This window comes from Rhinoderma darwinii, chromosome 3, assembly GCF_050947455.1.
Source record: "Rhinoderma darwinii isolate aRhiDar2 chromosome 3, aRhiDar2.hap1, whole genome shotgun sequence".
In the NCBI taxonomy this organism is placed as follows: Eukaryota; Metazoa; Chordata; class Amphibia; order Anura; family Rhinodermatidae; genus Rhinoderma; species Rhinoderma darwinii.
Window position 1 is genome coordinate 261979257 of NC_134689.1, and position 27380 is coordinate 262006636.

Here is a 27380-nt window from a genome sequence, read left to right on the forward strand (position 1 = left end):
ATCTTAGAGGTCCAATTTCAACCTTAAGGACAAAAATAATATCTTGATTTTGCCTCTTTGTATTCCGATAGTCATAACTTTATTATTTTTCCGTCCTCATAGTCATATAAGGGCTTGTTTTTAGCGAGACAAGTTCTTGTTTTTAATGGCAGGATTTAATGTACCATATAATGTACTGAAAGAAAACTCTTTGTGGGGTGGAATGGAAAACACAAAAGCAATTTGTCCAATGCTTTTTGAGTAGTAAAAATTGCAAGTTTATTTTATTATTCAGGTTAATAGGATATCAATATGAATACACGTTTGCATGTATTTTCTACTGACGTGACGTGAATCTTTGGTGTAAAAGTGGCTGGTTAGCTCAGTTGGTTAGAGCGTGGTGCTAATAACGCCAAGGTCACGGGTTTGATCCCCGTACATGCCATGGAAGCTCACTTTTGTTACATGCTTGTTACAGAGTTGAATAGTTGATAATATTGAAAAAAGGTCCATCAAATTCAACCTATAAACCTGCCGTGTTGATCCAGAGGAAGGCAAAAACTGTCTTGGAGTGCATTCCAATTTTCTCATTAGGGGAAAAATTCCTCCCTTACTCCAAATATGGCTATTAGAATAAATTCCTGGATCAAAGTTCCATCTCCAGAATCTGGTACAAATATGATGAAATTTTATATTTTTCAAAAAAACACTTTTCAATGTGGCAGAGAGTTCAATCGTCGAACTGCTCTTACAGTAAAGAATCCCCGTCTGTGATGAGGTCCTTTAATTACCTTGCTTTCCCTTCTTTGCACGCATTCTAGTTCAGCAATGTCCTTCTCATACACAGGTGCTTAAAACTGTACACAATATTCCATGTATGGTCTAACCGGTGATTTATAGAAATGCAGAGTTTGTTGCATGAAATCATCTTAGAGGTTCAATTTCAACCTTAAGGACAAAAATAATATCTTGATTTTGCCTCTTTGTATTCTGATAGTCATAACTTTATTATTTTTCCGTCCTCATAGTCATATAAGGGCTTGTTTTTAGCGAGACAAGTTCTTGTTTTTAATGGCAGCATTTAATGTACCATATAATGTACTGAAAGAAAACTCTTTGTGGGGTGGAATGGAAAAATAATATCTTGATTTTGCCTCTTTGTATTCCGATAGTCATAACTTTATTATTTTTCCGTCCTCATAGTCATATAAGGGCTTGTTTTTAGCGAGACAAGTTCTTGTTTTTAATGGCAGCATTTACTGTACCATATAATGTACTGAAGAAAACTCTTTGTGGGGTGGAATGGAAAACACAAAAGCAATTTGTCCAATGCTTTTTGAGTAGTAAAAATTGCAAGTTTATTTTATTATTCAGGTTAATAGGATATCAATATGAATACACGTTTGCATGTATTTTCTACTGACGTGACGTGAATCTTTGGTGTAAAAGTGGCTGGTTAGCTCAGTTGGTTAGAGCGTGGTGCTAATAACACCAAGGTCACGGGTTTGATCCCCGTACGGGCTGTGGAAGCTCACTTTTGTTACAGAGTTGAATAGTTGATAATATTGAAAAAAGGTCCATCAAATTCAACCTGTAAACCTGCCGTGTTGATCCAGAGGAAGGCAAAAACTGTCTTGGAGTGCATTCCAATGTTGTCATTAGGGGAAAAATTCCTCCCTTACTCCAAATATGGCTATTAGAATAAATTCCTGGATCAAAGTTCCATCTCCAGAATCTGGTACAAATATGATGAAATTTTATATTTTTCAAAAAAACACTTTTCAATGTGGCAGAGAGTTCAATCGTCGAACTGCTCTTACAGTAAAGAATCCCCGTCTGTGATGAGGTCCTTTAATTACCTTGCTTTCCCTTCTTTGCACGCATTCTAGTTCAGCAATGTCCTTCTCATACACAGGTGCTCAAAACTGTACACAATATTCCATGTATGGTCTAACCGGTGATTTATAGAAATGCAGAGTTTGTTGCATGAAATCATCTTAGAGGTTTAATTTCAACCTTAAGGACAAAAATAATATCTTGATTTTGCCTCTTTGTATTTCGATAGTCATAACTTTATTATTTTTCCGTCCTCATAGTCATATAAGGGCTTGCTTTTAGCGAGACAAGTTCTTGTTTTTAATGGCAGCATTTAATGTACCATATAATGTACTGAAAGAAAACTCTATGTGGGGTGGAATGGAAAACACAAAAGCAATTTGTCCAATGCTTTTTGAGTAGTAAAAATTGCAAGTTTATTTTATTATTCAGGTTAATAGGATATCAATATGAATACACGTTTGCATTAATTTTCTACTGACGTGACGTGAATCTTTCTTGTAAAAGTGGCCGGTTAGCTCAGTTGGTTAGAGCGTGGTGCTAATAACGCCAAGGTCACGGGTTTGATCCCCGTATGGGCCATGGAAGCTCACTTTTGTTAAATGCTTGTTACAGAGTTGAATAGTTGATAATATTGAAAAAAGGTCCATCAAATTCAACCTATAAACCTGCCGTGTTGATCCAGAGGAAGGCAAAAACTGTCTTGGAGTGCATTCCAATGTTGTCATTAGGGGAAAAATTACTCCCTTACTCCAAATATGGCTATTAGAATAAATTCCTGGATCAAAGTTCCATCTCCAGAATCTGGTACAAATATGATGAAATTTTATATTTTTCAAAAAAACACTTTTCAATGTGGCAGAGAGTTCAATCGTCGAACTGCTCTTACAGTAAAGAATCCCCGTCTGTGATGAGGTCCTTTAATTACCTTGCTTTCCCTTCTTTGCACGCATTCTAGTTCAGCAATGTCCTTCTCATACACAGATGCTCAAAACTGTACACAATATTCCATGTATGGTCTAACCGGTGATTTAAAGAAATGCAGAGTTTGTTGCATGAAATCATCTTAGAGGTCCAATTTCAACCTTAAGGACAAAAATAATATCTTGATTTTGCCTCTTTGTATTCCGATAGTCATAATTTTATTATTTTTCCGTCCTCATAGTCATATAAGGGCTTGTTTTTAGCGAGACAAGTTCTTGTTTTTAATGGCAGCATTTAATGTACCATATAATGTACTCAAAGAAAACTCTTTGTGGGGTGGAATGGAAAACACAAAAGCAATTTGTCCAATGCTTTTTGAGTAGTAAAAATTGCAAGTTTATTTTATTATTCAGGTTAATAGGATATCAATATGAATACACGTTTGCATGTATTTTCTACTGATGTGACGTGAATCTTTGGTGTAAAAGTGGCCGGTTAGCTCAGTTGGTTAGAGCGTGGTGCTAATTATGTCAAGGTCACGGGTTCAATCCCTGTACAGGCCATGGAAGCTCACTTTTGTTACATGCTTGTTACAGAGTTGAATAGTTGATAATATTGAAAAAAGGTCCATCAAATTCAACCTGTAAACCTGCCGTGTTGATCCAGAGGAAGGCAAAAACTGTCTTGGAGTGCATTCCAATGTTGTCATTAGGGGAAAAATTCCTCCCTTACTCCAAATATGGCTATTAGAATAAATTCCTGGATCAAAGTTCCATCTCCAGAATCTGGTACAAATATGATGAAATTTTATATTTTTCAAAAAAACACTTTTCAATGTGGCAGAGAGTTCAATCGTCGAACTGCTCTTACAGTAAATAATCCCCGTCTGTGATGAGGTCCTTTAATTACCTTGCTTTCCCTTCTTTGCACGCATTCTAGTTCAGCAATGTCCGTCTCATACACAGGTGCTCAAAATTGTACACAATATTCCATGTATGGTCTAACCGGTGATTTATAGAAATGCAGAATTTGTTGCATGAAATCATCTTAGAGGTCCAATTTCAACCTTAATGGACAAAAATAATATCTTGATTTTGCCTCTTTGTATTCCGATAGTCATAACTTTATTATTTTTCCGTCCTCATAGTCATATAAGGGCTTGCTTTTAGCGAGACAAGTTCTTGTTTTTAATGGCAGCATTTAATGTACCATATAATGTACTGAAAGAAAACTCTATGTGGGGTGGAATGGAAAACACAAAAGCAATTTGTCCAATGCTTTTTGAGTAGTAAAAATTGCAAGTTTATTTTATTATTCAGGTTAATAGGATATCAATATGAATACACGTTTGCATTAATTTTCTACTGACGTGACGTGAATCTTTCTTGTAAAAGTGGCCGGTTAGCTCAGTTGGTTAGAGCGTGGTGCTAATAACGCCAAGGTCACGGGTTCGATCCCCGTATGGGCCATGGAAGCTCACTTTTGTTACATGCTTGTTACAGAGTTGAATAGTTGATAATATTGAAAAAAGGTCCATCAAATTCAACCTATAAACCTGCCGTGTTGATCCAGAGGAAGGCAAAAACTGTCTTGGAGTGCATTCCAATGTTGTCATTAGGGGAAAAATTACTCCCTTACTCCAAATATGGCTATTAGAATAAATTCCTGGATCAAAGTTCCATCTCCAGAATCTGGTACAAATATGATGAAATTTTATATTTTTCAAAAAAACACTTTTCAATGTGGCAGAGAGTTCAATCGTCGAACTGCTCTTACAGTAAAGAATCCCCGTCTGTGATGAGGTCCTTTAATTACCTTGCTTTCCCTTCTTTGCACGCATTCTAGTTCAGCAATGTCCTTCTCATACACAGATGCTCAAAACTGTACACAATATTCCATGTATGGTCTAACCGGTGATTTAAAGAAATGCAGAGTTTGTTGCATGAAATCATCTTAGAGGTCCGATTTCAACCTTAAGGACAAAAATAATATCTTGATTTTGCCTCTTTGTATTCCGATAGTCATAATTTTATTATTTTTCCGTCCTCATAGTCATATAAGGGCTTGTTTTTAGCGAGACAAGTTCTTGTTTTTAATGGCAGCATTTAATGTACCATATAATGTAGTGAAATAAAACTCTTTGTGGGGTGGAATGGAAAACACAAAAGCAATTTGTCCAATGCTTTTTGAGTAGTAAAAATTTCAAGTTTATTTTATTATTCAGGTTAATAGGATATCAATATGAATACACGTTTGCATTAATTTTCTACTGACGTGACGTGAATCTTTCTTGTAAAAGTGGCCGGTTAGCTCAGTTGGTTAGAGCGTGGTGCTAATAACGCCAAGGTCACGGGTTTGATCCCCGTATGGGCCATGGAAGCTCACTTTTGTTACATGCTTGTTACAGAGTTGAATAGTTGATAATATTGAAAAAAGGTCCATCAAATTCAACCTATAAACCTGCCGTGTTGATCCAGAGGAAGGCAAAAACTGTCTTGGAGTGCATTCCAATGTTGTCATTAGGGGAAAAATTACTCCCTTACTCTAAATATGGCTATTAGAATAAATTCCTGGATCAAAGTTCCATCTCCAGAATCTGGTACAAATATGATGAAATTTTATATTTTTCAAAAAAACACTTTTCAATGTGGCAGAGAGTTCAATCGTCGAACTGCTCTTACAGTAAAGAATCCCCGTCTGTGATGAGGTCCTTTAATTACCTTGCTTTCCCTTCTTTGCACGCATTCTAGTTCAGCAATGTCCTTCTCATACACAGATGCTCAAAACTGTACACAATATTCCATGTATGGTCTAACCGGTGATTTAAAGAAATGCAGAGTTTGTTGCATGAAATCATCTTAGAGGTCCAATTTCAACCTTAAGGACAAAAATAATATCTTGATTTTGCCTCTTTGTATTCCGATAGTCATAATTTTATTATTTTTCCGTCCTCATAGTCATATAAGGGCTTGTTTTTAGCGAGACAAGTTCTTGTTTTTAATGGCAGCATTTAATGTACCATATAATGTACTGAAAGAAAACTCTTTGTGGGGTGGAATCGAAAACACAAAAGCAATTTGTCCAATGCTTTTTGAGTAGTAAAAATTGCAAGTTTATTTTATTATTCAGGTTAATAGGATATCAATATGAATACACGTTTGCATGTATTTTCTACTGATGTGACGTGAATCTTTGGTGTAAAAGTGGCCGGTTAGCTCAGTTGGTTAGAGCGTGGTGCTAATTATGTCAAGGTCACGGGTTCAATCCCTGTACAGGCCATGGAAGCTCACTTTTGTTACATGCTTGTTACAGAGTTGAATAGTTGATAATATTGAAAAAAGGTCCATCAAATTCAACCTGTAAACCTGCCGTGTTGATCCAGAGGAAGGCAAAAACTGTCTTGGAGTGCATTCCAATGTTGTCATTAGGGGAAAAATTCCTCCCTTACTCCAAATATGGCTATTAGAATAAATTCCTGGATCAAAGTTCCATCTCCAGAATCTGGTACAAATATGATGAAATTTTATATTTTTCAAAAAAACACTTTTCAATGTGGCAGAGAGTTCAATCGTCGAACTGCTCTTACAGTAAATAATCCCCGTCTGTGATGAGGTCCTTTAATTACCTTGCTTTCCCTTCTTTGCACGCATTCTAGTTCAGCAATGTCCGTCTCATACACAGGTGCTCAAAATTGTACACAATATTCCATGTATGGTCTAACCGGTGATTTATAGAAATGCAGAATTTGTTGCATGAAATCATCTTAGAGGTCCAATTTCAACCTTAATGGACAAAAATAATATCTTGATTTTGCCTCTTTGTATTCCGATAGTCATAACTTTATTATTTTTCCGTCCTCATAGTCATATAAGGGCTTGCTTTTAGCGAGACAAGTTCTTGTTTTTAATGGCAGCATTTAATGTACCATATAATGTACTGAAAGAAAACTCTATGTGGGGTGGAATGGAAAACACAAAAGCAATTTGTCCAATGCTTTTTGAGTAGTAAAAATTGCAAGTTTATTTTATTATTCAGGTTAATAGGATATCAATATGAATACACGTTTGCATTAATTTTCTACTGACGTGACGTGAATCTTTCTTGTAAAAGTGGCCGGTTAGCTCAGTTGGTTAGAGCGTGGTGCTAATAACGCCAAGGTCACGGGTTTGATCCCCGTATGGGCCATGGAAGCTCACTTTTGTTACATGCTTGTTACAGAGTTGAATAGTTGATAATATTGAAAAAAGGTCCATCAAATTCAACCTATAAACCTGCCGTGTTGATCCAGAGGAAGGCAAAAACTGTCTTGGAGTGCATTCCAATGTTGTCATTAGGGGAAAAATTACTCCCTTACTCCAAATATGGCTATTAGAATAAATTCCTGGATCAAAGTTCCATCTCCAGAATCTGGTACAAATATGATGAAATTTTATATTTTTCAAAAAAACACTTTTCAATGTGGCAGAGAGTTCAATCGTCGAACTGCTCTTACAGTAAATAATCCCCGTCTGTGATGAGGTCCTTTAATTACCTTGCTTTCCCTTCTTTGCATGCATTCTAGTTCAGCAATGTCCGTCTCATACACAGGTGCTCAAAATTGTACACAATATTCCATGTATGGTCTAACCGGTGATTTAAAGAAATGCAGAGTTTGTTGCATGAAATCATCTTAGAGGTCCAATTTCAACCTTAAGGACAAAAATAATATCTTGATTTTGCCTCTTTGTATTCCGATAGTCATAATTTTATTATTTTTCCGTCCTCATAGTCATATAAGGGCTTGTTTTTAGCGAGACAAGTTCTTGTTTTTAATGGCAGCATTTAATGTACCATATAATGTAGTGAAATAAAACTCTTTGTGGGGTGGAATGGAAAACACAAAAGCAATTTGTCCAATGCTTTTTGAGTAGTAAAAATTTCAAGTTTATTTTATTATTCAGGTTAATAGGATATCAATATGAATACACGTTTGCATTAATTTTCTACTGACGTGACGTGAATCTTTCTTGTAAAAGTGGCCGGTTAGCTCAGTTGGTTAGAGCGTGGTGCTAATAACGCCAAGGTCACGGGTTTGATCCCCGTATGGGCCATGGAAGCTCACTTTTGTTACATGCTTGTTACAGAGTTGAATAGTTGATAATATTGAAAAAAGGTCCATCAAATTCAACCTATAAACCTGCCGTGTTGATCCAGAGGAAGGCAAAAACTGTCTTGGAGTGCATTCCAATGTTGTCATTAGGGGAAAAATTACTCCCTTACTCTAAATATGGCTATTAGAATAAATTCCTGGATCAAAGTTCCATCTCCAGAATCTGGTACAAATATGATGAAATTTTATATTTTTCAAAAAAACACTTTTCAATGTGGCAGAGAGTTCAATCGTCGAACTGCTCTTACAGTAAAGAATCCCCGTCTGTGATGAGGTCCTTTAATTACCTTGCTTTCCCTTCTTTGCACGCATTCTAGTTCAGCAATGTCCTTCTCATACACAGATGCTCAAAACTGTACACAATATTCCATGTATGGTCTAACCGGTGATTTAAAGAAATGCAGAGTTTGTTGCATGAAATCATCTTAGAGGTCCAATTTCAACCTTAAGGACAAAAATAATATCTTGATTTTGCCTCTTTGTATTCCGATAGTCATAATTTTATTATTTTTCCGTCCTCATAGTCATATAAGGGCTTGTTTTTAGCGAGACAAGTTCTTGTTTTTAATGGCAGCATTTAATGTACCATATAATGTACTGAAAGAAAACTCTTTGTGGAGTGGAATGGAAAACACAAAAGCAATTTGTCCAATGCTTTTTGAGTAGTAAAAATTGCAAGTTTATTTTATTATTCAGGTTAATAGGATATCAATATGAATACACGTTTGCATGTATTTTCTACTGATGTGACGTGAATCTTTGGTGTAAAAGTGGCCGGTTAGCTCAGTTGGTTAGAGCGTGGTGCTAATTATGTCAAGGTCACGGGTTCGATCCCTGTACGGGCCATGGAAGCTCACTTTTGTTACATGCTTGTTACAGAGTTGAATAGTTGATAATATTGAAAAAAGGTCCATCAAATTCAACCTGTAAACCTGCCGTGTTGATCCAGAGGAAGGCAAAAACTGTCTTGGAGTGCATTCCAATGTTGTCATTAGGGGAAAAATTCCTCCCTTACTCCAAATATGGCTATTAGAATAAATTCCTGGATCAAAGTTCCATCTCCAGAATCTGGTACAAATATGATGAAATTTTATATTTTTCAAAAAAACACTTTTCAATGTGGCAGAGAGTTCAATCGTCGAACTGCTCTTACAGTAAATAATCCCCGTCTGTGATGAGGTCCTTTAATTACCTTGCTTTCCCTTCTTTGCACGCATTCTAGTTCAGCAATGTCCGTCTCATACACAGGTGCTCAAAATTGTACACAATATTCCATGTATGGTCTAACCGGTGATTTATAGAAATGCAGAGTTTGTTGCATGAAATCATCTTAGAGGTCCAATTTCAACCTTAATGGACAAAAATAATATCTTGATTTTGCCTCTTTGTATTCCGATAGTCATAACTTTATTATTTTTCCGTCCTCATAGTCATATAAGGGCTTGCTTTTAGCGAGACAAGTTCTTGTTTTTAATGGCAGCATTTAATGTACCATATAATGTACTGAAAGAAAACTCTATGTGGGGTGGAATGGAAAACACAAAAGCAATTTGTCCAATGCTTTTTGAGTAGTAAAAATTGCAAGTTTATTTTATTATTCAGGTTAATAGGATATCAATATGAATACACGTTTGCATTAATTTTCTACTGACGTGACGTGAATCTTTCTTGTAAAAGTGGCCGGTTAGCTCAGTTGGTTAGAGCGTGGTGCTAATAACGCCAAGGTCATGGGTTTGATCCCCGTATGGGCCATGGAAGCTCACTTTTGTTACATGCTTGTTACAGAGTTGAATAGTTGATAATATTGAAAAAAGGTCCATCAAATTCAACCTATAAACCTGCCGTGTTGATCCAGAGGAAGGCAAAAACTGTCTTGGAGTGCATTCCAATGTTGTCATTAGGGGAAAAATTACTCCCTTACTCCAAATATGGCTATTAGAATAAATTCCTGGATCAAAGTTCCATCTCCAGAATCTGGTACAAATATGATGAAATTTTATATTTTTCAAAAAAACACTTTTCAATGTGGCAGAGAGTTCAATCGTCGAACTGCTCTTACAGTAAAGAATCCCCGTCTGTGATGAGGTGCTTTAATTACCTTGCTTTCCCTTCTTTGCACGCATTCTAGTTCAGCAATGTCCTTCTCATACACAGATGCTCAAAACTGTACACAATATTCCATGTATGGTCTAACCGGTGATTTAAAGAAATGCAGAGTTTGTTGCATGAAATCATCTTAGAGGTCCAATTTCAACCTTAAGGACAAAAATAATATCTTGATTTTGCCTCTTTGTATTCCGATAGTCATAATTTTATTATTTTTCCGTCCTCATAGTCATATAAGGGCTTGTTTTTAGCGAGACAAGTTCTTGTTTTTAATGGCAGCATTTAATGTACCATATAATGTAGTGAAATAAAACTCTTTGTGGGGTGGAATGGAAAACACAAAAGCAATTTGTCCAATGCTTTTTGAGTAGTAAAAATTGCAAGTTTATTTTATTATTCAGGTTAATAGGATATCAATATGAATACACATTTGCATGTATTTTCTACTGACGTGACGTGAATCTTTGGTGTAAAAGTGGCCGGTTAGCTCAGTTGGTTAGAGTGTGGTGCTAATAACGCCAAGGTCACGGGTTCGATCCCCGTACGGGCCATGGAAGCTCACTTTTGTTACATGCTTGTTACAGAGTTGAATAGTTGATAATATTGAAAAAAGGTCCATCAAATTCAACCTATAAACCTGCCGTGTTGATCCAGAGGAAGGCAAAAACTGTCTTGGAGTGCATTCCAATGTTGTCATTAGGGGAAAAATTCCTCCCTTACTCCAAATATGGCAATTAGAATAAATTCCTGGATCAAAGTTCCATCTCCAGAATCCGGTACAAATATGATGAAATTTTATATTTTTCAAAAAAACACTTTTCAATGTGGCAGAGAGTTCAATCGTCAAACTGCTCTTACAGTAAAGAATCCCCGTCTGTGATGAGGTCCTTTAATTACCTTGCTTTCCCTTCTTTGCACGCATTCTAGTTCAGCAATGTCCGTCTCATACACAGGTGCTCAAAATTGTACACAATATTCCATGTATGGTCTAACCGGTGATTTATAGAAATGCAGAGTTTGTTGCATGAAATCATCTTAGAGGTCCAATTTCAACCTTAAGGACAAAAATAATATCTTGATTTTGCCTCTTTGTATTCCGATAGTCATAACTTTATTATTTTTCCGTCCTCATAGTCATATAAGGGCTTGCTTTTAGCGAGACAAGTTCTTGTTTTTAATGGCAGCATTTAATGTACCATATAATGTACTGAAAGAAAACTCTATGTGGGGTGGAATGGAAAACACAAAAGCAATTTGTCCAATGCTTTTTGAGTAGTAAAAATTGCAAGTTTATTTTATTATTCAGGTTAATAGGATATCAATATGAATACACGTTTGCATTAATTTTCTACTGACGTGACGTGAATCTTTCTTGTAAAAGTGGCCGGTTAGCTCAGTTGCTTAGAGCGTGGTGCTAATAACGCCAAGGTCACGGGTTCGATCCCCGTATGGGCCATGGAAGCTCACTTTTGTTACATGCTTGTTACAGAGTTGAATAGTTGATAATATTGAAAAAAGGTCCATCAAATTCAACCTATAAACCTGCCGTGTTGATCCAGAGGAAGGTAAAAACTGTCTTGGAGTGCATTCCAATGTTGTCATTAGGGGAAAAATTCCTCCCTTACTCCAAATATGGCTATTAGAATAAATTCCTGGATCAAAGTTCCATCTCCAGAATCTGGTACAAATATGATGACATTTTATATTTTTCAAAAAAACACTTTTCAATGTGGCAGAGAGTTCAATCGTCGAACTGCTCTTACAGTAAAGAATCCCCGTCTGTGATGAGGTCCTTTAATTACCTTGCTTTCCCTTCTTTGCACGCATTCTAGTTCAGCAATGTCCTTCTCATACACAGGTGCTCAAAACTGTACACAATATTCCATGTATGGTCTAACCGGTGATTTATAGAAATGCAGAGTTTGTTGCATGAAATCATCTTAGAGGTCCAATTTCAACCTTAAGGACAAAAACAATATCTTGATTTTGCCTCTTTGTATTCCGATAGTCATAACTTTATTATTTTTCCGTCCTCATAGTCATATAAGGGCTTGTTTTTAGCGAGACAAGTTCTTGTTTTTAATGGCAGCATTTAATGTACCATATAATGTACTGAAATAAAACTCTTTGTGGGGTGGAATGGAAAACACAAAAGCAATTTGTCCAATGCTTTTTGAGTAGTAAAAATTGCAAGTTCATTTTATTATTCAGGTTAATAGGATATCAATATGAATACACGTTTGCATGTATTTTCTACTGACGTGACGTGAATCTTTGGTGTAAAAGTGGCCGGTTAGCTCAGTTGGTTAGAGCGTGGTGCTAATAACGCCAAGGTCACGGGTTCGATCCCCGTACGGGCCATGGAAGCTCACTTTTGTTACATGCTTGTTACAGAGTTGAATAGTTGATAATATTGAAAAAAGGTCCATCAAATTCAACCTATAAACCTGCCGTGTTGATCCAGAGGAAGGCAAAAACTGTCTTGGAGTGCATTCCAATGTTGTCATTAGGGGAAAAATTCCTCCCTTACTCCAAATATGGCTATTAGAATAAATTCCTGGATCAAAGTTCCATCTCCAGAATCTGGTACAAATATGATGACATTTTATATTTTTCAAAAAAACACTTTTCAATGTGGCAGAGAGTTCAATCGTCGAACTGCTCTTACAGTAAAGAATCCCCGTCTGTGATGAGGTCCTTTAATTACCTTGCTTTCCCTTCTTTGCACGCATTCTAGTTCAGCAATGTCCTTCTCATACACAGGTGCTCAAAACTGTACACAATATTCCATGTATGGTCTAACCGGTGATTTATAGAAATGCAGAGTTTGTTGCATGAAATCATCTTAGAGGTCCAATTTCAACCTTAAGGACAAAAATAATATCTTGATTTTGCCTCTTTGTATTCCGATAGTCATAACTTTATTATTTTTCCGTCCTCATAGTCATATAAGGGCTTGTTTTTAGCGAGACAAGTTCTTGTTTTTAATGGCAGCATTTAATGTACCATATAATGTACTGAAATAAAACTCTTTGTGGGGAGGAATGGAAAACACAAAAGCAATTTGTCCAATGCTTTTTGAGTAGTAAAAATTGCAAGTTTATTTTATTATTCAGGTTAATAGGATATCAATATGAATACACGTTTGCATGTATTTTCTACTGACGTGACGAGAATCTTTGGTGTAAAAGTGGCTGGTGAGCTCAGTTGGTTAGAGCGTGGTGCTAATAACGCCAAGGTCATGGGTTCGATCCCCGTACGGGCCATGGAAGCTCACTTTTGTTACAGAGTTGAATAGTTGATAATATTGAAAAAAGGTCCATCAAATTCAACCTATAAACCTGCCGTGTTGATCCAGAGGAAGGCAAAAACTGTCTTGGAGTGCATTCCAATGTTGTCATTAGGCGAAAAATTCCTCCCTTACTCCAAATATGGCTATTAGAATAAATTCCTGGATCAAAGTTCCATCTCCAGAATCTGGTACAAATATGATGACATTTTATATTTTTCAAAAAAACACTTTTCAATGTGGCAGAGAGTTCAATCGTCGAACTGCTCTTACAGTAAAGAATCCCCGTCTGTGATGAGGTCCTTTAATTACCTTGCTTTCCCTTCTTTGCACGCATTCTAGTTCAGCAATGTCCTTCTCATACACAGGTGCTCAAAACTGTACACAATATTCCATGTATGGTCTAACCGGTGATTTATAGAAATGCAGAGTTTGTTGCATGAAATCATCTTAGAGGTCCAATTTCAACCTTAAGGACAAAAATAATATCTTGATTTTGCCTCTTTGTATTCCGATAGTCATAACTTTATTATTTTTCCGTCCTCATAGTCATATAAGGGCTTGTTTTTAGCGAGACAAGTTCTTGTTTTTAATGGCAGCATTTAATGTACCATATAATGTACTGAAATAAAACTCTTTGTGGGGTGGAATGGAAAACACAAAAGCAATTTGTCCAATGCTTTTTGAGTAGTAAATATTGCAAGTTTATTTTATTATTCAGGTTAATAGGATATCAATATGAATACACGTTTGCATGTATTTTCTACTGACGTGACGTGAATCTTTGGTGTAAAAGTGGCCGGTTAGCTCAGTTGGTTAGAGCGTGGTGCTAATAACGCCAAGGTCACGGGTTAGATCCCCATACGGGCCATGGAAGCTCCCTTTTGTTACATGCTTGTTACAGAGTTGAATAGTTGATAATATTGAAAAAAGGTCCATCAAATTCAACCTATAAACCTGCCGTGTTGATCCAGAGGAAGGCAAAAACTGTCTTGGAGTGCATTCCAATGTTGTCATTAGGGGAAAAATTCCTCCCTTACGCCAAATATGGCTATTAGAATAAATTCCTGGATCAAAGTTCCATCTCCAGAATCTGGTACAAATATGATGAAATTTTATATTTTTCAAAAAAACACTTTTCAATGTGGCAGAGAGTTCAATCGTCGAACTGCTCTTACAGTAAAGAATCCCCGTCTGTGATGAGGTCCTTTAATTACGTTGCTTTCCCTTCTTTGCACGCATTCTAGTTCAGCAATGTCCTTTTCATACACAGGTGCTCAAAACTGTACACAATATTCCATGTATGGTCTAACCGGTGATTTATAGAAATGCAGAGTTTGTTGCATGAAATCATCTTAGAGGTCCAATTTCAACCTTAAGGACAAAAATAATATCTTGATTTTGCCTCTTTGTATTCCGATAGTCATAACTTTATTATTTTTCCGTCCTCATAGTCATATAAGGGCTTGTTTTTAGCGAGACAAGTTCTTGTTTTTAATGGCAGCATTTAATGTACCATATAATGTACTGAAATAAAACTCTTTGTGGGGTGGAATGGAAAACACAAAAGCAATTTGTCCAATGGTTTTTGAGTAGTAAATATTGCAAGTTTATTTTATTATTCAGGTTAATAGGATATCAATATGAATACACGTTTGCATGTATTTTCTACTGACGTGACGTGAATCTTTGGTGTAAAAGTGGCCGGTTAGCTCAGTTGGTTAGAGCGTGGTGCTAATAACGCCAAGGTCACGGGTTAGATCCCCATACGGGCCATGGAAGCTCCCTTTTGTTACATGCTTGTTACAGAGTTGAATAGTTGATAATATTGAAAAAAGGTCCATCAAATTCAACCTATAAACCTGCCGTGTTGATCCAGAGGAAGGCAAAAACTGTCTTGGAGTGCATTCCAATGTTGTCATTAGGGGAAAAATTCCTCCCTTACGCCAAATATGGCTATTAGAATAAATTCCTGGATCAAAGTTCCATCTCCAGAATCTGGTACAAATATGATGAAATTTTATATTTTTCAAAAAAACACTTTTCAATGTGGCAGAGAGTTCAATCGTCGAACTGCTCTTACAGTAAAGAATCCCCGTCTGTGATGAGGTCCTTTAATTACGTTGCTTTCCCTTCTTTGCACGCATTCTAGTTCAGCAATGTCCTTTTCATACACAGGTGCTCAAAACTGTACACAATATTCCATGTATGGTCTAACCGGTGATTTATAGAAATGCAGAGTTTGTTGCATGAAATCATCTTAGAGGTCCAATTTCAACCTTAAGGACAAAAATAATATCTTGATTTTGCCTCTTTGTATTCCGATAGTCATAACTTTATTATTTTTCCGTCCTCATAGTCATATAAGGGCTTGTTTTTAGCGAGACAAGTTCTTGTTTTTAATGGCAGCATTTAATGTACCATATAATGTACTGAAATAAAACTCTTTGTGGGGTGGAATGGAAAACACAAAAGCAATTTGTCCAATGCTTTTTGAGTAGTAAATATTGCAAGTTTATTTTATTATTCAGGTTAATAGGATATCAATATGAATACACGTTTGCATGTATTTTCTACTGACGTGACGTGAATCTTTGGTGTAAAAGTGGCTGGTTAGCTCAGTTGGTTAGAGCGTGGTGCTAATAACGCCAAGGTCACAGGTTCGATCCCCGTACGGGCCATGGAAGCTCCCTTTTGTTACATGCTTGTTACATGCTTGTTACAGAGTTGAATAGTTGATAATATTGAAAAAAGGTCCATCAAATTCAACCTATAAACCTGCCGTGTTGATCCAGAGGAAGGCAAAAACTGTCTTGGAGTGCATTCCAATGTTGTCATTAGGGGAAAAATTCCTCCCTTACGCCAAATATGGCTATTAGAATAAATTCCTGGATCAAAGTTCCATCTCCAGAATCTGGTACAAATATGATGACATTTTATATTTTTCAAAAAAACACTTTTCAATGTGGCAGAGAGTTCAATCGTCGAACTGCTCTTACAGTAAAGAATCCCCGTCTGTGATGAGGTCCTTTAATTACCTTGCTTTCCCTTCTTTGCACGCATTCTAGTTCAGCAATGTCCTTCTCATACACAGGTGCTCAAAACTGTACACAATATTCCATGTATGGTCTAACCGGTGATTTATAGAAATGCAGAGTTTGTTGCATGAAATCATCTTAGAGGTCCAATTTCAACCTTAAGGACAAAAATAATATCTTGATTTTGCCTCTTTGTATTCCGATAGTCATAACTTTATTATTTTTCCGTCTTCATAGTCATATAAGGGCTTGTTTTTAGCGAGACAAGTTCTTGTTTTTAATGGCAGCATTTAATGTACCATATAATGTACTGAAGAAAACTCTTTGTGGGGTGGAATGGAAAACACAAAAGCAATTTGTCCAATGCTTTTTGAGTAGTAAAAATTGCAAGTTTATTTTATTATTCAGGTTAATAGGATATCAATATGAATACACGTTTGCATGTATTTTCTACTGACGTGACGTGAATCTTTGGTGTAAATGTGGCCGGTTAGCTCAGTTGGTTAGAGTGTGGTGCTAATAACGCCAAGGTCACGGGTTCGATCCCCGTATGGGCCATGGAAGCTCACTTTTGTTACGGAGTTGAATAGTTGATAATATTGAAAAAAGGTCCATCAAATTCAACCTATAAACCTGCCGTGTTGATCCAGAGGAAGGCAAAAACTGTCTTGGAGTGCATTCCAATGTTGTCATTAGGGTAAAAATTCCTCCCTTACTCCAAATATGGCTATTAGAATAAATTCCTAGATCAAAGTTCCATCTCCAGAATCTGGTACAAATATGATGACATTTTATATTTTTCAAAAAAACACTTTTCAATGTGGCAGAGAGTTCAATCGTCGAACTGCTCTTACAGTAAAGAATCCCCGTCTGTGATGAGGTCCTTTAATTACCTTGCTTTCCCTTCTTTGCACGCATTCTAGTTCAGCAATGTCCTTCTCATACACAGGTGCTCAAAACTGTACACAATATTCCATGTATGGTCTAACCGGTGATTTATAGAAATGCAGAGTTTGTTGCATGAAATCATCTTAGAGGTCCAATTTCAACCTTAAGGACAAAAATAATATCTTGATTTTGCCTCTTTGTATTCCGATAGTAATAACTTTATTATTTTTCCGTCCTCATAGTCATATAAGGGCTTGTTTTTAGCGAGACAAGTTCTTGTTTTTAATGGCAGCATTTAATGTACCATATAATGTACTGAAGAAAACTCTTTGTGGGGTGGAATGGAAAACACAAAAGCAATTTGTCCAATGCTTTTTGAGTAGTAAAAATTGCAAGTTTATTTTATTATTCAGGTTAATAGGATATCAATATGAATACACGTTTGCATGTATTTTCTACTGACGTGACGTGAATCTTTGGTGTAAAAGTGGCTGGTTAGCTCAGTTGGTTAGAGCGTGGTGCTAATAACGCCAAGGTCACGGGTTCGATCCCCGTATGGGCCATGGAAGCTCACTTTTGTTACAGAGTTGAATAGTTGATAATATTGAAAAAAGGTCCATCAAATTCAACCTATAAACCTGCCGTGTTGATCCAGAGGAAGGCAAAAACTGTCTTGGAGTGCATTCCAATGTTATCATTAGGGGAAAAATTCCTCACTTACTCCAAATATGGCTATTAGAATAAATTCCTGGATCAAAGTTCCATCTCCAGAATCTGGTACAAATATGATGAAATTTTATATTTTTCAAAAAAACACTTTTCAATGTGGCAGAGAGTTCAATCGTCGAACTGCTCTTACAGTAAAGAATCCCCGTCTGTGATGAGGTCCTTTAATTACCTTGCTTTCCCTTCTTTGCACGCATTCTAGTTCAGCAATGTCCTTCTCATACACAGGTGCTCAAAACTGTACACAATATTCCATGTATGGTCTAACCGGTGATTTATAGAAATGCAGAGTTTGTTGCATGAAATCATCTTAGAGGTCCAATTTCAACCTTAAGGACAAAAATAATATCTTGATTTTGCCTCTTTGTATTCCGATAGTCATAACTTTATTATTTTTCCGTCCTCATAGTCATATAAGGGCTTGTTTTTAGCGAAACAAGTTCTTGTTTTTAATGGCAGCATTTAATGTACCATATAATGTACTGAAAGAAAACTCTTTGTGGGGTGGAATGGAAAACACAAAAGCAATTTGTCCAATGCTTTTTGAGTAGTAAAAATTGCAAGTTTATTTTATTATTATTTTATTGGTTAGAGCGTGGTGCTAATAACGCCAAGGTCACGGGTTCGATCCCCGTATGGGCCATGGAAGCTCACTTTTGTTACAGAGTTGAATAGTTGATAATATTGAAAAAAGGTCCATCAAATTCAACCTATAAACCTGCCGTGTTGATCCAGAGGAAGGCAAAAACTGTCTTGGAGTGCATTCCAATGTTGTCATTAGGGGAAAAATTCCTCCCTTACTCCAAATATGGCTATTAGAATAAATTCCTGGATCAAAGTTCCATCTCCAGAATCTGGTACAAATATGATGAAATTTTATATTTTTCAAAAAAACACTTTTCAATGTGGCAGAGAGTTCAATCGTCGAACTGCTCTTACAGTAAAGAATCCCCGTCTGTGATGAGGTCCTTTAATTACCTTGCTTTCCCTTCTTTGCACGCATTCTAGTTCAGCAATGTCCTTCTCATACACAGGTGCTCAAAACTGTACACAATATTCCATGTATGGTCTAACCGGTGATTTATAGAAATGCAGAGTTTGTTGCATGAAATCATCTTAGAGGTCCAATTTCAACCTTAAGGACAAAAATAATATCTTGATTTTGCCTCTTTGTATTCCGATAGTCATAACTTTATTATTTTTCCGTCCTCATAGTCATATAAGGGCTTGTTTTTAGCGAAACAAGTTCTTGTTTTTAATGGCAGCATTTAATGTACCATATAATGTACTGAAAGAAAACTCTTTGTGGGGTGGAATGGAAAACACAAAAGCAATTTGTCCAATGCTTTTTGAGTAGTAAAAATTGCAAGTTTATTTTATTATTATTTTATTGGTTAGAGCGTGGTGCTAATAACGCCAAGGTCACGGGTTCGATCCCCGTATGGGCCATGGAAGCTCACTTTTGTTACAGAGTTGAATAGTTGATAATATTGAAAAAAGGTCCATCAAATTCAACCTATAAACCTGCCGTGTTGATCCAGAGGAAGGCAAAAACTGTCTTGGAGTGCATTCCAATGTTGTCATTAGGGGAAAAATTCCTCCCTTACTCCAAATATGGCTATTAGAATAAATTCCTGGATCAAAGTTCCATCTCCAGAATCTGGTACAAATATGATGAAATTTTATATTTTTCAAAAAAACACTTTTCAATGTGGCAGAGAGTTCAATCGTCGAACTGCTCTTACAGTAAAGAATCCCCGTCTGTGATGAGGTCCTTTAATTACCTTGCTTTCCCTTCTTTGCACGCATTCTAGTTCAGCAATGTCCTTCTCATACACAGGTGCTCAAAACTGTACACAATATTCCATGTATGGTCTAACCGGTGATTTATAGAAATGCAGAGTTTGTTGCATGAAATCATCTTAGAGGTCCAATTTCAACCTTAAGGACAAAAATAATATCTTGATTTTGACTCTTTGTATTCCGATAGTCATAACTTTATTATTTTTCCATCCTCATAGTCATATAAGGGCTTGTTTTTAGCGAGACAAGTTCTTGTTTTTAATGGCAGCATTTAATGTACCATATAATGTACTGAAGAAAACTCTTTGTGGGGTGGAATGGAAAACACAAAAGCAATTTGTCCAATGCTTTTTGAGTAGTAAAAATTGCAAGTTTATTTTATTATTATTTTATTGGTTAGAGCGTGGTGCTAATAACGCCAAGGTCACGGGTTCGATCCCCGTATGGGCCATGGAAGCTCACTTTTGTTACAGAGTTGAATAGTTGATAATATTGAAAAAAGGTCCATCAAATTCAACCTATAAACCTGCCGTGTTGATCCAGAGGAAGGCAAAAACTGTCTTGGAGTGCATTCCAATGTTGTCATTAGGGGAAAAATTCCTCCCTTACTCCAAATATGGCTATTAGAATAAATTCCTGGATCAAAGTTCCATCTCCAGAATCTGGTACAAATATGATGAAATTTTATATTTTTCAAAAAAACACTTTTCAATGTGGCAGAGAGTTCAATCGTCGAACTGCTCTTACAGTAAAGAATCCCCGTCTGTGATGAGGTCCTTTAATTACCTTGCTTTCCCTTCTTTGCACGCATTCTAGTTCAGCAATGTCCTTCTCATACACAGGTGCTCAAAACTGTACACAATATTCCATGTATGGTCTAACCGGTGATTTATAGAAATGCAGAGTTTGTTGCATGAAATCATCTTAGAGGTCCAATTTCAACCTTAAGGACAAAAATAATATCTTGATTTTGACTCTTTGTATTCCGATAGTCATAACTTTATTATTTTTCCATCCTCATAGTCATATAAGGGCTTGTTTTTAGCGAGACAAGTTCTTGTTTTTAATGGCAGCATTTAATGTACCATATAATGTACTGAAGAAAACTCTTTGTGGGGTGGAATGGAAAACACAAAAGCAATTTGTCCAATGCTTTTTGAGTAGTAAAAATTGCAAGTTTATTTTATTATTCAGGTTAATAGGATATCAATATGAATACACGTTTGCATGTATTTTCTACTGACGTGACGTGAATCTTTGGTGTAAAAGTGGCCGGTTAGCTCAGTTGGTTAGAGCGTGGTGCTAATAACGCCAAGGTCACGGGTTCGATCCCCGTATGGGCCATGGAAGCTCACTTTTGTTACATGCTTGTTACAGAGTTGAATAGTTGATAATATTGAAAAAAGGTCCATCAAATTCAACCTATAAACCTGCCGTGTTGATCCAGAGGAAGGCAAAAACTGTCTTGGAGTGCATTCCAATGTTGTCATTAGGGGAAAAATTCCTCCCTTACTCCAAATATGGCTATTAGAATAAATTCCTGGATCAAAGTTCCATCTCCAGAATCTGGTACAAATATGATGAAATTTTATATTTTTCAAAAAAACACTTTTCAATGTGGCAGAGAGTTCAATCGTCGAACTGCTCTTACAGTAAAGAATCCCCGTCTGTGATGAGGTCCTTTAATTACCTTGCTTTCCCTTCTTTGCACGCATTCTAGTTCAGCAATGTCCTTCTCATACACAGGTGCTCAAAACTGTACACAATATTCCATGTATGGTCTAACCGGTGATTTATAGAAATGCAGAGTTTGTTGCATGAAATCATCTTAGAGGTCCAATTTCAACCTTAAGGACAAAAATAATATCTTGATTTTGCCTCTTTGTATTCCGATAGTCATAACTTTATTATTTTTCCGTCCTCATAGTCATATAAGGGCTTGTTTTTAGCGAAACAAGTTCTTGTTTTTAATGGCAGCATTTAATGTACCATATAATGTACTGAAAGAAAACTCTTTGTGGGGTGGAATGGAAAACACAAAAGCAATTTGTCCAATGCTTTTTGAGTAGTAAAAATTGCAAGTTTATTTTATTATTATTTTATTGGTTAGAGCGTGGTGCTAATAACGCCAAGGTCACGGGTTCGATCCCCGTATGGGCCATGGAAGCTCACTTTTGTTACAGAGTTGAATAGTTGATAATATTGAAAAAAGGTCCATCAAATTCAACCTATAAACCTGCCGTGTTGATCCAGAGGAAGGCAAAAACTGTCTTGGAGTGCATTCCAATGTTGTCATTAGGGGAAAAATTCCTCCCTTACTCCAAATATGGCTATTAGAATAAATTCCTGGATCAAAGTTCCATCTCCAGAATCTGGTACAAATATGATGAAATTTTATATTTTTCAAAAAAACACTTTTCAATGTGGCAGAGAGTTCAATCGTCGAACTGCTCTTACAGTAAAGAATCCCCGTCTGTGATGAGGTCCTTTAATTACCTTGCTTTCCCTTCTTTGCACGCATTCTAGTTCAGCAATGTCCTTCTCATACACAGGTGCTCAAAACTGTACACAATATTCCATGTATGGTCTAACCGGTGATTTATAGAAATGCAGAGTTTGTTGCATGAAATCATCTTAGAGGTCCAATTTCAACCTTAAGGACAAAAATAATATCTTGATTTTGCCTCTTTGTATTCCGATAGTCATAACTTTATTATTTTTCCGTCCTCATAGTCATATAAGGGCTTGTTTTTAGCGAAACAAGTTCTTGTTTTTAATGGCAGCATTTAATGTACCATATAATGTACTGAAAGAAAACTCTTTGTGGGGTGGAATGGAAAACACAAAAGCAATTTGTCCAATGCTTTTTGAGTAGTAAAAATTGCAAGTTTATTTTATTATTATTTTATTGGTTAGAGCGTGGTGCTAATAACGCCAAGGTCACGGGTTCGATCCCCGTATGGGCCATGGAAGCTCACTTTTGTTACAGAGTTGAATAGTTGATAATATTGAAAAAAGGTCCATCAAATTCAACCTATAAACCTGCCGTGTTGATCCAGAGGAAGGCAAAAACTGTCTTGGAGTGCATTCCAATGTTGTCATTAGGGGAAAAATTCCTCCCTTACTCCAAATATGGCTATTAGAATAAATTCCTGGATCAAAGTTCCATCTCCAGAATCTGGTACAAATATGATGAAATTTTATATTTTTCAAAAAAACACTTTTCAATGTGGCAGAGAGTTCAATCGTCGAACTGCTCTTACAGTAAAGAATCCCCGTCTGTGATGAGGTCCTTTAATTACCTTGCTTTCCCTTCTTTGCATGCATTCTAGTTCAGCAATGTCCTTCTCATACACAGGTGCTCAAAACTGTACACAATATTCCATGTATGGTCTAACCGGTGATTTATAGAAATGCAGAGTTTGTTGCATGAAATCATCTTAGAGGTCCAATTTCAACCTTAAGGACAAAAATAATATCTTGATTTTGCCTCTTTGTATTCCGATAGTCATAACTTTATTATTTTTCCGTCCTCATAGTCATATAAGGGCTTGTTTTTAGCGAAACAAGTTCTTGTTTTTAATGGCAGCATTTAATGTACCATATAATGTACTGAAAGAAAACTCTTTGTGGGGTGGAATGGAAAACACAAAAGCAATTTGTCCAATGCTTTTTGAGTAGTAAAAATTGCAAGTTTATTTTATTATTATTTTATTGGTTAGAGCGTGGTGCTAATAACGCCAAGGTCACGGGTTCGATCCCCGTATGGGCCATGGAAGCTCACTTTTGTTACAGAGTTGAATAGTTGATAATATTGAAAAAAGGTCCATCAAATTCAACCTATAAACCTGCCGTGTTGATCCAGAGGAAGGCAAAAACTGTCTTGGAGTGCATTCCAATGTTGTCATTAGGGGAAAAATTCCTCCCTTACTCCAAATATGGCTATTAGAATAAATTCCTGGATCAAAGTTCCATCTCCAGAATCTGGTACAAATATGATGAAATTTTATATTTTTCAAAAAAACACTTTTCAATGTGGCAGAGAGTTCAATCGTCGAACTGCTCTTACAGTAAAGAATCCCCGTCTGTGATGAGGTCCTTTAATTACCTTGCTTTCCCTTCTTTGCACGCATTCTAGTTCAGCAATGTCCTTCTCATACACAGGTGCTCAAAACTGTACACAATATTCCATGTATGGTCTAACCGGTGATTTATAGAAATGCAGAGTTTGTTGCATGAAATCATCTTAGAGGTCCAATTTCAACCTTAAGGACAAAAATAATATCTTGATTTTGCCTCTTTGTATTCCGATAGTCATAACTTTATTATTTTTCCGTCCTCATAGTCATATAAGGGCTTGTTTTTAGCGAGACAAGTTCTTGTTTTTAATGGCAGCATTTAATGTACCATATAATGTACTGAAAGAAAACTCTTTGTGGGGTGGAATGGAAAACACAAAAGCAATTTGTCCAATGCTTTTTGAGTAGTAAAAATTGCAAGTTTATTTTATTATTATTTTATTGGTTAGAGCGTGGTGCTAATAACGCCAAGGTCACGGGTTCGATCCCCGTATGGGCCATGGAAGCTCACTTTTGTTACAGAGTTGAATAGTTGATAATATTGAAAAAAGGTCCATCAAATTCAACCTATAAACCTGCCGTGTTGATCCAGAGGAAGGCAAAAACTGTCTTGGAGTGCATTCCAATGTTGTCATTAGGGTAAAAATTCCTCCCTTACTCCAAATATGGCTATTAGAATAAATTCCTGGATCAAAGTTCCATCTCCAGAATCTGGTACAAATATGATGAAATTTTATATTTTTCAAAAAAACACTTTTCAATGTGGCAGAGAGTTCAATCGTCGAACTGCTCTTACAGTAAAGAATCCCCGTCTGTGATGAGGTCCTTTAATTACCTTGCTTTCCCTTCTTTGCACGCATTCTAGTTCAGCAATGTCCTTCTCATACACAGGTGCTCAAAACTGTACACAATATTCCATGTATGGTCTAACCGGTGATTTATAGAAATGCAGAGTTTGTTGCATGAAATCATCTTAGAGGTCCAATTTCAACCTTAAGGACAAAAATAATATCTTGATTTTGCCTCTTTGTATTCCGATAGTCATAACTTTATTATTTTTCCGTCCTCATAGTCATATAAGGGCTTGTTTTTAGCGAGACAAGTTCTTGTTTTTAATGGCAGCATTTAATGTACCATATAATGTACTGAAAGAAAACTCTTTGTGGGGTGGAATGGAAAACACAAAAGCAATTTGTCCAATGCTTTTTGAGTAGTAAAAATTGCAAGTTTATTTTATTATTCAGGTTAATAGGATATCAATATGAATACACGTTTGCATGTATTTTCTACTGACGTGACGTGAATCTTTGGTGTAAAAGTGGCCGGTTAGCTCAGTTGGTTAGAGCGTGGTGCTAATAACGCCAAGGTCACGGGTTCGATCCCCGTATGGGCCATGGAAGCTCCCTTTTGTTACATGCTTGTTACAGAGTTGAATAGTTGATAATATTGAAAAAAGGTCCATCAAATTCAACCTATAAACCTGCCGTGTTGATCCAGAGGAAGGCAAAAACTGTCTTGGAGTGCATTCCAATGTTGTCATTAGGGGAAAAATTCCTCCCTTACTCCAAATATGGCTATTAGAATAAATTCCTGGATCAAAGTTCCATCTCCAGAATCTGGTACAAATATGATGAAATTTTATATTTTTCAAAAAAACACTTTTCAATGTGGCAGAGAGTTCAATCGTCGAACTGCTCTTACAGTAAAGAATCCCCGTCTGTGATGAGGTCCTTTAATTACCTTGCTTTCCCTTCATTGCACGCATTCTAGTTCAGCAATGTCCTTCTCATACACAGGTGCTCAAAACTGTACACAATATTCCATGTATGGTCTAACCGGTGATTTATAGAAATGCAGAGTTTGTTGCATGAAATCATCTTAGAGGTCCAATTTCAACCTTAAGGACAAAAATAATATCTTGATTTTGCCTCTTTGTATTCCGATAGTCATAACTTTATTATTTTTCCGTCCTCATAGTCATATAAGGGCTTGTTTTTAGCGAGACAAGTTCTTGTTTTTAATGGCAGCATTTAATGTACCATATAATGTACTGAAAGAAAACTCTTTGTGAGGTGGAATGGAAAACACAAAAGCAATTTGTCCAATGCTTTTTGAGTAGTAAAAATTGCAAGTTTATTTTATTATTCAGGTTAATAGGATATCAATATGAATACACGTTTGCATGTATTTTCTACTGACGTGACGTGAATCTTTGGTGTAAAAGTGGCCGGTTAGCTCAGTTGGTTAGAGCGTGGTGTTAATAACGCCAAGGTCACGGGTTCGATCCCGTATGGGCCATGGAAGCTCCCTTTTGTTACATGCTTGTTACATGCTTGTTACATACTTGTTACAGAGTTGAATAGTTGATAATATTGAAAAAAGGTCCATCAAATTCAACCTATAAACCTGCCGTGTTGATCCAGAGGAAGGCAAAAACTGTCTTGGAGTGCATTCCAATGTTGTCATTAGGGGAAAAATTCCTCCCTTACTCCAAATATGGCTATTAGAATAAATTCCTGGATCAAATTTCCATCTCCAGAATCTGGTACAAATATGATGAAATTTTATATTTTTCAAAAAAACACTTTTCAATGTGGCAGAGAGTTCAATCGTCGAACTGCTCTTACAGTAAAGAATCCCCGTCTGTGATGAGGTCCTTTAATTACCTTGCTTTCCCTTCTTTGCACGCATTCTAGTTCAGCAATGTCCTTCTCATACACAGGTGCTCAAAACTGTACACAATATTCCATGTATGGTCTAACCGGTGATTTATAGAAATGCAGAGTTTGTTGCATGAAATCATCTTAGAGGTCCAATTTCAACCTTAAGGACAAAAATAATATCTTGATTTTGCCTCTTTGTATTCCGATAGTCATAACTTTATTATTTTTCCGTCCTTATAGTCATATAAGGGCTTGTTTTTAGCGAGACAAGTTCTTGTTTTTAATGGCAGCATTTAATGTACCATATAATGTACTGAAGAAAACTCTTTGTGGGGTGGAATGGAAAACACAAAAGCAATTTGTCCAATGCTTTTTGAGTAGTAAAAATTGAAGTTTATTTTATTATTCAGGTTAATAGGATATCAATATGAATACACGTTTGCATGTATTTTCTACTGACGTGACGTGAATCTTTGGTGTAAAAGTGGCCGATTAGCTCAGTTGGTTAGAGCGTGGTGCTAATAACGCCAAGGTCACGGGTTCGATCCCCGTATGGGCCATGGAAGCTCACTTTTGTTACAGAGTTGAATAGTTGATAATATTGAAAAAAGGTCCATCAAATTCAACCTATAAACCTGCCGTGTTGATCCAGAGGAAGGCAAAAACTGTCTTGGAGTGCATTCCAATGTTGTCATTAGGGGAAAAATTCCTCCCTTACTCCAAATATGGCTATTAGAATAAATTCCTGGATCAAATTTCCATCTCCAGAATCTGGTACAAATATGATGAAATTTTATATTTTTCAAAAAAACACTTTTCAATGTGGCAGAGAGTTCAATCGTCAAACTGCTCTTACAGTAAAGAATCCCCGTCTGTGATGAGGTCCTTTAATTACCTTGC

General features: G+C 36.4%; 8 non-coding genes across 8 annotated transcripts; all 8 read left to right on the top strand.

The window, feature by feature from the left end:
* Window positions 1-4134: 4134 nt before the first annotated feature.
* Window positions 4135-4208, top strand: TRNAI-AAU (transfer RNA isoleucine (anticodon AAU)). Its single transcript has one exon. It is a non-coding gene; the product is annotated as a tRNA-Ile (tRNA).
* A 6263-nt stretch (window positions 4209-10471) lies between these two features.
* Window positions 10472-10545, top strand: TRNAI-AAU (transfer RNA isoleucine (anticodon AAU)). The gene has a single exon. It is a non-coding gene; the product is annotated as a tRNA-Ile (tRNA).
* Window positions 10546-12281: 1736 nt separating this feature from the next.
* TRNAI-AAU (transfer RNA isoleucine (anticodon AAU)) lies at window positions 12282-12355 on the top strand. Its single transcript has one exon. It is a non-coding gene; the product is annotated as a tRNA-Ile (tRNA).
* Window positions 12356-16805: 4450 nt separating this feature from the next.
* TRNAI-AAU (transfer RNA isoleucine (anticodon AAU)) lies at window positions 16806-16879 on the top strand. Its single transcript has one exon. It is a non-coding gene; the product is annotated as a tRNA-Ile (tRNA).
* Window positions 16880-17698: 819 nt separating this feature from the next.
* On the top strand, window positions 17699-17772 carry TRNAI-AAU (transfer RNA isoleucine (anticodon AAU)). Its single transcript has one exon. It is a non-coding gene; the product is annotated as a tRNA-Ile (tRNA).
* A 3236-nt stretch (window positions 17773-21008) lies between these two features.
* On the top strand, window positions 21009-21082 carry TRNAI-AAU (transfer RNA isoleucine (anticodon AAU)). The gene has a single exon. It is a non-coding gene; the product is annotated as a tRNA-Ile (tRNA).
* Window positions 21083-25137: 4055 nt separating this feature from the next.
* Window positions 25138-25211, top strand: TRNAI-AAU (transfer RNA isoleucine (anticodon AAU)). The gene has a single exon. It is a non-coding gene; the product is annotated as a tRNA-Ile (tRNA).
* A 1755-nt stretch (window positions 25212-26966) lies between these two features.
* Window positions 26967-27040, top strand: TRNAI-AAU (transfer RNA isoleucine (anticodon AAU)). Its single transcript has one exon. It is a non-coding gene; the product is annotated as a tRNA-Ile (tRNA).
* The last annotated feature ends 340 nt before the right edge of the window (window positions 27041-27380 follow it).